Raw genomic sequence first — 9191 nt, 5'->3', positions numbered from 1 at the left:
AAATCCGTACTACAGCCCCTCAGTTCATCAGTTCCTCCTATATCTGAAACAAGACGAAACAAGACGACCCCCCCCCCCCCCCCCCCCCCCCCCCCCCCCCCCCCCCCCCCCCCCCTCTCTCCCACTCAGACAGCCTCTTCCCTTCTCACCGCCGCTGGAAGCTCAGTTGACCAGCGTCGCAACTGGGCGATGCACCTCCCCGGAGAGCCTACCTTTTTGCAGCGGATTTGACATCGCAGCCGACACCCTCACAATCTGAATGACATTTATTTTTCCCCCCCTCGTCAGTGATTTCTTTAACTTACACGTCAGTCTAATTTTGAGAGAAAACTATTAACAGGACAAGGTTTTCAGTTGCATATCTGAAAACTGACCACTCGCAACAGGCATTGAACGATCCCCTGTGGGAGGATTTGATTTCAAAATACCGATTTCCAGCCAGAGACTGATAACTTAGTCGAAGATGGTACGGGAAACGACGGACAAACTCGCTTGATTTTGGTCATTTGTGTTCTCAGTTTGTCTATTGGAGGCTCGAAAGCATCTTGAGACAGACTACAGGGAGCAGAGGAGGCTGCACTGTCTACAGGCGGTTGTAAGGTAAATCTGAACGAGATGTAGCTGGTGGCACGTCGTCTTTCTCTTAACAAAAACATCAATTTAAAAATCCCTTGATGTTCCGCTGTTACTGCCTGTGTTGCTCAGTTATGAGTTTATTCTAGCACTTATTGGGTTATGACATCACCAGTCCAATATATAGCTAGTCCATGATTAAATGTTTTATGGGCACTTATTGATTTTACACACACATAAATACAAACAGCTGTGATCGGTGTGAAAAAATTAACACCGCAAGACCAAATCCACCCGTAGTTTTGCACATCTGTTGGTGTCAGTGACAGTTTTTTGAAGTTGACACAAGTCAACTGGAGAATATTTCCACTCTTAGTTTTGATTTGCCTTTGATTTGACATATCAAAACTTGTTCTTATAAAACCTGGTTTAAGATCAAAATAAATTCAGATTGTTATTGGTCCAGTATGTGCATGAAAAAAGAGTGCATCTTTACCATCAATTGCATGTAAATCATTGTAAATCATTTTAAACACAAAATACAAAAATATTTCCTGGTTTTCTAAAATGTGAAGATGTACTGCTTTTTTGTCTTATATGATAGTAAACTCAATATATTTTCAGTGTTTGACATTTGAAGACATCACATTGCATTTTGGGAAATAGAAATTCTGATATTTTATGGAAAAACCAATCAATCAAGAAAATAATCAACCAATTAATGGATAATGACACTTATTGCTAGTTGCAGCCCTGGTTACCTGCTCCTCTTCCTCCAGCTCATCTCTGATATGCGGAGGTCCTCAAGGGTCTACCCTGGGCCCTCTGTTATTGTCCATATAATATGTACTCCTGCTTGGTGAAAACATATTTTATTTAATTTATGAATGATATGTTGGTGTTAAGAACATAAACATACACCAGACATTTGGTCTTCATCAGTAACAGCATTATTAATTTACTCATAAAGCATTACATAACCTCTATGTTCAGTCACAAGGTAGGAAGTAGTTTGCACGAAGAGTCATCTGACCATGCCTAAAGTCAAAAGTTTTTATGTTGTGAATGGTCACACTCAGGGCTGAATGAAAAGCCTGATAGTAAAGAGAGGGGTGAGACGCAATGAATCATACAAATGGAGATAATGGAGCACACAAAGGCATTCATGGTGTTGTACTTGATTATACAGAAGGAAAGTAATAGAAGTAGTTGTGTGAAGAACCATTAAAAGGCCCACACTTAGCCATGTAAGCGTGGATGTCGGTCTGTCTGTCTGAAAAAGCTACCAAAATTGTCAGACACTCTTATTAGAACATTTTGCACTACCATGCAACCTAATTTGTTATTTAGGTTTTTGAGCTGTCTGTTGCATTAATGGACAGTATGTCAGTTTATGAATGATCTCTCAGTGATCCAAAGTGGGACCTATGAGATGGTCTTTCTGACCACAACTCCCAAGTGAAACAGGGTGGAGACAAGACCTTTACTTTCCTAGTTTTCCTCCCAGCAATTTGGTTCATCAAATCCCACAGGCCCCCCCCCCATGACACGACTGCCCATCACTGATCATGAATCACCATCCTCCTGAAAATTCCAAGAGGTTTAGGGACTGACCCGTGGGTGTTTCAGCTCCACCCTAACCCCTTCCTTAGTTTTCTGAGATGCATCATGGTGGCCTGGGTGAAGTGTTTTTGAGAATGTGAGGTTTTTGTGTGATGGCAGCGATGTGCAGGTTGCCGGCTCATTGCATCATGCTGTTCTCTAAAGGTTGGACAGACTTTCATGGATGGATTTTTAAAAAAGGCCCGGAGCCAAGCAAACTCCTTTCCTGTTGTTGTTGGGTGCGTCTGCTTTCCACCCACACTGTCTGCTGCAGGGTGGGAGTGTTGCTCATACATATGGCATATATGAGTGTGTCTGTGTCAAAATAATGTGTATGTAGAGAGAAACGAGGCGAGGAAGGAAGCTAGCAAAAAATGAAAGAAAGGGAAGGGAAATAAGAATGAAATAAAGAGAGTAAGAAGAAAGAGAGGATAGGAAGAAAAAAAATAAATGGGCAAAGTAAGCAAGAGGAGATATCCAAAGAAAGAAAGACAGAAAATGAGGTTAAAGAAAGTTAGTCAAAGAAGAAAGTGAGGTAAAAAAGGCAAAAATAATGGAAGGACACTCTGGTGGCCTAGGGGTTTATGGCAACAACTAACTGCAATGTCCCTGGTTTGAGTCCTGCTAGAGACTTCTTGTTTTCTGTCAGCTCTCTGTCAACTCTCTTCGAAAGGCATAAAATTCCTAGGGGAAGGTACTTTAAGAATTAAGGAAGCAAATAACGACTGGAGGGATGAAGTAATGTAGAAAGAAAGTGGAGTTAGTAAAGCAAAAAGTGAAGAAAGCAAAGAGAAGAAAGAAGGAATGACAGAAGGAGAGAAACAGATGATAGAAGGTGAGATATTAAAGAATGGAAGGACAGAAAATGAAAAGAAAGAAATAGGTGAAGGAAGCCAAAAAAAGAAAGCAAAGAATGGCAGAAATAAAGTAAGCAAAAGTGAAGGAAGAAGAATAGTGTGGAAGACAAAAGAATGCAAATTATGAAAAAAGAAATGAAGGAAGCATAGAATGGTAAAAAGAATGACTGAACGAAGGATTAAATAAAATATGAAATATATAAAAAAGAAAAGCAAGTGAAGGAAGCAAAGCCGAGAAAGCAAAGAAAAAAGTTAAATAAACAAAAATTAGCTTTTCTTTAACCCGAGTGAAATTATTGTAATTCGAGATTCCATGTAACTGTGTACGTGGACACTAAATAAATTGATCCAATAAGATGCACACAAAGTGTCCCGCCCCCTGTGAAGCGATAGATGGCATTGCCGTCCAAAATTTAAATGTTAACAAAAACATTAAATATATAAACCACCTGATGTTACAGCTCCAATACACAAGGAGAAAACACGATTTGGACGAGAGGTTAATAATTTTGCAAAAGGAAAGAATGAAGTAATCTAGAATTGAAAAAAAAGAAGTTACCAAAGTGGAGTAAGTAAAGAGAAGAAAGAAGGAATGACGGAAGGAAGTGAAACAAGTGCACAACACCTGTAATTATATGATTGAACACATTAGCAAAGGTTTACACCACCCCTCTCAACCCCGATTGAAAATTCCTTTCAATCGAGCCATTTTCTTCTGATTGATTTGGTTACATGAGACATTTTTTAATCTGATTAGGCTGATTATTTGGATTATTAGTGGAGGGTCCATGTAAATGCCGCTAATGACAGAAAGCAGGAACAACAGAAGGGATATCAGAAAGAAAGAAAAAATGGAAGCAAACAAACAATGGCAGCACGAAGAAATGTAGGACAGACAATAAAAAAAAAAAAAAACAGGCAAAAGAAGGAAGGAAGGAAGGAAGGAAGGAAAGAAGTGAAAGGAACAAAGTGACATAGCCAAAGGAAGGAAGTAAAGAAAGAAGGTGAAGTAAGTACTGAAAAATTAATTAAATAATAATAATTATTCTAATTTTATAATAATTATAAATTAAATAAGTAACAATGAAAAAAAGTCCCCGACCTAAACTGATGGTGTACAGATGAACAGGGAGTGGAGGGAGACCTGCAATGACTTTCCTCTTCCTCCTTCATCATGCTCCTCCTCCTCGTACCTCCAGCCCTCCTGCGCTACCCAACCATGAGACCCCCTACTGAAGCTGTGTGGCTGCTGGCCTTGGCCCTCTGTTGTCTCCATACTTTTCCTGCTGTTTGCACATGATGGGTTCAGCGGGTTCAGTTCAGCTATAAAAGCACCACTCCCCCATTTTCTCCCCTGCGGCAGGCAGGAGTTAGCTGGCCTCATATGGGAGGAGGGTGGGAGGTGGTGGAGGAGGAAGCCTCCCCTCATTCTCCTCTTTTACATAACTCTTTTTTACTTTAGTTTCTCCTCTCCTCTCACTTGGCTTGTTGGCTGCTTGTGGTATCGTTTTTGTGCCCAACCCTGGACCAGACATTCATTTTTCTCCTCTTAGTTTCTAACCGCTAACTAACCACTGGCTCCCTGCATCTCCCCCCTCCTCCTCCTCCATCTGAGGAATGTCTTATTCACCTCCTCTCTCTGTCTTCCTTCTCTGATTCTTACATGCTAAAAGCTTGCATGCAACCGTGCCAACATCTGCAAATAAAGAGACCAATATACACACATGCTTTGAGCACACATTGCTTCGCCAACACATGTCAGTAAACGCACGGACATGCACACACACACTTTGGCCCCCCCATATGTGCCGACCACCTGTGAGGGTACACACACATCCATAAACCTCTCTTTCTTCTCCCTCTCTTTTCCATTATCCTCCCGAGAGTCCACTGCCGAGGCATTTACTTCCAAACCAAACATAGACCAAATTCCGCAAACCCCACCCCGATACCCCCCTCCATCACTCCCCTACTTACTCTCCCCCTTCTTATTCTCCTCTTCTCCTCTCCCTCCCACTCGCTGGCCTGCCTCTCGCTCTCTTTCTTTTTGGCCTGTGTTTGAGGAAGGAGGCAAACAAAATGCTCGCCTCCACAAAAAAGGCCTGACAAAGAGAGGGAGCGAACCGTGAGCAGAGAAAGAGGGGAAAAATGGATATAGGAAAAAAAGATGTCTTGGCAAGAAAGGGAATTATGATTGTAAAGGAGCATCAAGTGCCATGAAAGATGGGCGTAGAATCAGAAATTGACTTCTTCTGTGTCCCAGTGGCCCGAAGATGTGGAGTACAATGGATAGACTGTTAGCTTATTTCCCTTCTTCTTTCATCGCTCTCTTTTCTCATGGCTACTTTGATGATGTGTTGACCCATTGCATTGGTGTCAGCCTCAACAAGTTTTCAGCTCCTTGGGGCTGCAACTACAGAATACTTTCATCATTTGTAATCAGATGGTTAAATCTTCAAATAATCAATCATCTAGGCCATAAAATAGAAAAATATGTGATTGTGAAAAATGCCTCTCACAATTTCCCAGATCCGAAGGTGAAGCTACAAAGTTGCTTTTTTTGTTTGACGTGTCCAAAATCCCGAAATATTTCACTTACCATATTTTCATATTTTAGTTTACCATAGGCCAAAACAGAAGAGCAATCTTCACATTTGACAAGCTGTGTGGCAGTTTGACAAATAACTTAAATGATTAATCAAATTTCAGTGTTGGTATTTAATATTCTGTCAATCAACTAAGCACTTTTCTCCATTTTGTGATTTAATGGATTAAACTCACCATGTTTGCCATAAATAATTCTGGAGGAGATCATGTGTTGAATTATGGGTTTGTATCTGGCTTCAGCTAATCTTGAGCAAATTTCTTGTGCACTGTATGCTCAAGGACCTCTCATGGTTGCAGTGATTCACAATTTTTGAAATACCTGTTTTATTTATTGCTTTGTTTTATACCGCAACTGACTGCCGATTAACCCGCTAGTAGGGGTCGCATCAACAACTGCTTCACTTTGGAATCTTGTTTCCACTAGGGACGTACCAGGGTCACGATACTGTTCCCTTACATCGCTGGTGTTTTGGAGTAGTCTGAGGTGTTTTCTTCATATTGCCTTTTGCACCTTGATAATGTAACCTACATATGGTCTCCCCTTGATTCCACTACTCTCATGCATATACGGTGGACGCACAGCCTGCTCAGCACTCCCTGTTCCCCACCCACATGCCCCCAGATCAACGTGGTATCCTACCACATACTTTTAAGGAAATTCCCATATCATGTCTCTGCATTTTAAGCTTTTCATGTAGCATAACTGCTTAAGAGATGGTGCATTTTATGAATTTTGGATGTGCAGGAAAGGATGTAGTAAGGTAACCTTTGTTGTTATGGTAACAACAGTCAGGTGACCCATGTCTTCATGGTAACAATAGTGAGGTGACCTTCAACATCATAGTCAGTTGACCTTTGTCATCATGGTAACAATTATGAACGTGTGGTTAACATTATAAATCAGCAGCAGTTTGGTTAGGTTCAGGATAAGATCATGGTTAAGTACTGTAGTCACTTATGTACGTAAGTTAAAATAAGTCAACGTTGGCTTTTGGTGTCAAATCAGACAGGAACAGCGACCCTGTGTTTGTTTGGCCCGTCCATCCACCCGACACCATCCCTATGTGGACTTTTTCGCTCTTTATACTACACCATCTGACCTTTTTTTTTCTCTGTGACAATCACATATAAACAACATATCTGCACAGTATAAGTGTGTGTGTGCATGTACTTGTCAAAGTAAACCAAAGTTGAACTTTACACAAAAACGTCACATTGATTTACTTTGCCTCTGCGAGGGAATCTGCTAATCACTGCATCGCTTTCAAATGAACTGATGTCAATTTAAAAAATAATTTTTGTATCTCATGTTTTTGAAAAATATATTGAGTAATGCATTCAAGTCAACTTTGAACTTTTTCCTTGATGATTCTCTGTATTTCAATATATAATATATTTTATTGGCATCTGTCACTCTTTCTTCATAGTGTTCACTTTTCGTGGTCTCTGTTTTTCTCCCCTAATTTCTTGTGTTCATCTACTCTTTTCTCTCCCTCAACAATGGAATAACTACTCTAATTTGTTAAGATTCTGCCCCAATTAAGATCAGCGACTTCACACCAATCCTGAGATTAAATTTTATTCCCCAGTGTGAGGAAAATAATTTAATGATAAAAAAGGGCTTATTGGCAGGATGGAAAAGCATTAAGGTGACAGTGACGTGACAAATGGCATGTAAGTCCTATACGTGGAAACCACTGACTACCACCAATCCACAGGACTCATAAAGTCTGTGAGCATTAAAACATTATTAATTCTTCCTGCTTAACTCTCCACTGACTTTTTTCCAGCTCATTACTCTGTTATTTGATGGAGCCCTTTTCCTTTCTCTCCCTCTTTGTTTCCCCACCGAGAATGAGAGGAACGGCCTACAGTACAGCTGGGATTGGTTATTATTTACTGGCTTGGCACACACACACACACACACACTCATGCAGTGGAAACAAATTGGGTGAATCTGCTCTGCACGTAGGAATGTGAGGCGTATGTGTTTGTGTGTTTTAGGTTTGGATGACAGAGCTGAGGGAATGAAAGAAGATGAAGAGAAAGAAAAAAGAAATTCAAGACAAAGCAGAAAGAAAGAGAAGGAAAATGAGTGATAGAGAAAAAAAGATTTCGGGGATGTAGACTGTTGTTGGCCTCGTCTGTCTCGCCTGACAACAAAGGTTAAAAACACTTTTCTCCCTCTGTCTTTCTGTCTCTCTCCACCAACTTCCTCTGTCTTTCATTTCCTAATGTCCCTTCACTCTTTCTTCGTGGCTGTCTTCATATTTTCAACATAGCCAAGTATATCTGCAATCTCTCGTCGCTCGTCAGAGGGCGGCAGTGGATGATAGGATTGGGGGGAGGGGGGTTGTGTGTTGACCTTGTCCCAGTAGAAGAGTAGAAGATCTACTACTATGGAAGAATAAGGTAGCAAAAAGACATTTAATTTAGTGGCATTATATAACATGATTAAATCATATTTAAAAACAAGGATTCAAGGTACAAGATGAAATACACCAATAGATATAAATAGAGGCATGCCATCTTTGCATATTGCGTCACCCCCTGCTTCCTGTCCTTCTGTACATCCCATTACCAGAGGTGTTTTGTTCTTTGTAGATCACTGTGATGTCCCTCCCAAACTCCCTGTTTGTAGTGATGATATGATAGAGAGTTTGAATTCAACTATAACTAGAAGAGATCTCTGCCAGGTGTATCTGGCAGGCATGTGGGTAGTGGAATGAAGGGGAGAAAGTATTTTTGTATAGTATTTTTGTATAGTATACGTTTAATATATAGATGTGTGCAATGTTTTTAATGAAGTGTTTTTGTATATTATAGTCTTATAGTAGTAAAGAATAGTGTAATGGTCAAAACAAAGGACAAAATGTGGCCTGAGACTGACTAGTTAAGCCTTGTTTTTAGCCTAGCCGACTGCTTTTTGCTATGTTGTCACGCATATCGTAGTCTGAGCTTTATGAAAGGCGTAGTGTATAAAACTGTTTTTTCAAAAACTTGTAAATCACTCAACCACGAGAGAACCTGGAGCATACAGTCATAAATGTGCACAAAAATATTAGGCTGATTTGTTCAGTAATATGTGAGATTAACTGTGGACAGATAACACGCACACACTCACATGAAGTACACCATTTTATCCCTGCCAGTACACCTGGCAGTGATAAATATACTTTCAGAGCTATAATGATTTATATTTTAAAACAGACCCTATGGACTTTTATACCTATGCCATGAATAAAACTAGTATTAGTACATATTTAAGTCCAATCTTCACTCTCCCTGTGACTCTTTTTTGTTCCCCAACTCCTAAGTCTGTCCTCCTCAAAGGAAGCAGTCACCACCACGAGCCAGAGAGTAAGATAGACAAACTTGCTCCAAAATGGTATCAGTTTGTATATCATGACTATACATGGTTGAGTTCATCTTTGAGCTACAAAGGGATAAAGTGGGATGAGGTGGGTTTATTCTTAATTACAGCCCTGCTGCATCACTCCACCGACCCCAACTAACCTCCTTCCCATCTGATGTAAAATATAGGCCTTCTGT

The 9191-nt window shown here is 40.3% G+C and overlaps 1 protein-coding gene across 10 annotated transcripts in view; it reads left to right on the top strand.

Moving 5' to 3' along the window:
- The window catches only part of LOC123969282 (zinc finger protein GLIS2-like), a 57839-nt gene that overhangs the window by 25167 nt on the left and 23481 nt on the right, over positions 1 to 9191 (top strand). For 3 of the 10 annotated variants that reach the window (XM_046046532.1, XM_046046529.1, XM_046046531.1), the window contains exon 3: positions 519 to 600. The exons of 6 other annotated variants lie outside the window; for them this stretch is intronic. The gene's annotated coding sequence lies outside the window, so the exon portion shown is untranslated. Of the gene's footprint in view, positions 1 to 193; positions 601 to 9191 lie in introns of those variants that run through there. One more of the 10 variants, XM_046046527.1, reaches the window with a different exon arrangement.

This window comes from Micropterus dolomieu, linkage group LG04 (assembly GCF_021292245.1).
Source record: "Micropterus dolomieu isolate WLL.071019.BEF.003 ecotype Adirondacks linkage group LG04, ASM2129224v1, whole genome shotgun sequence".
NCBI lineage: Eukaryota > Metazoa > Chordata > Actinopteri > Centrarchiformes > Centrarchidae > Micropterus > Micropterus dolomieu.
Note: the sequence above shows the minus strand (reverse complement) of the source record. Positions and strands in the feature narration are given on the sequence as shown.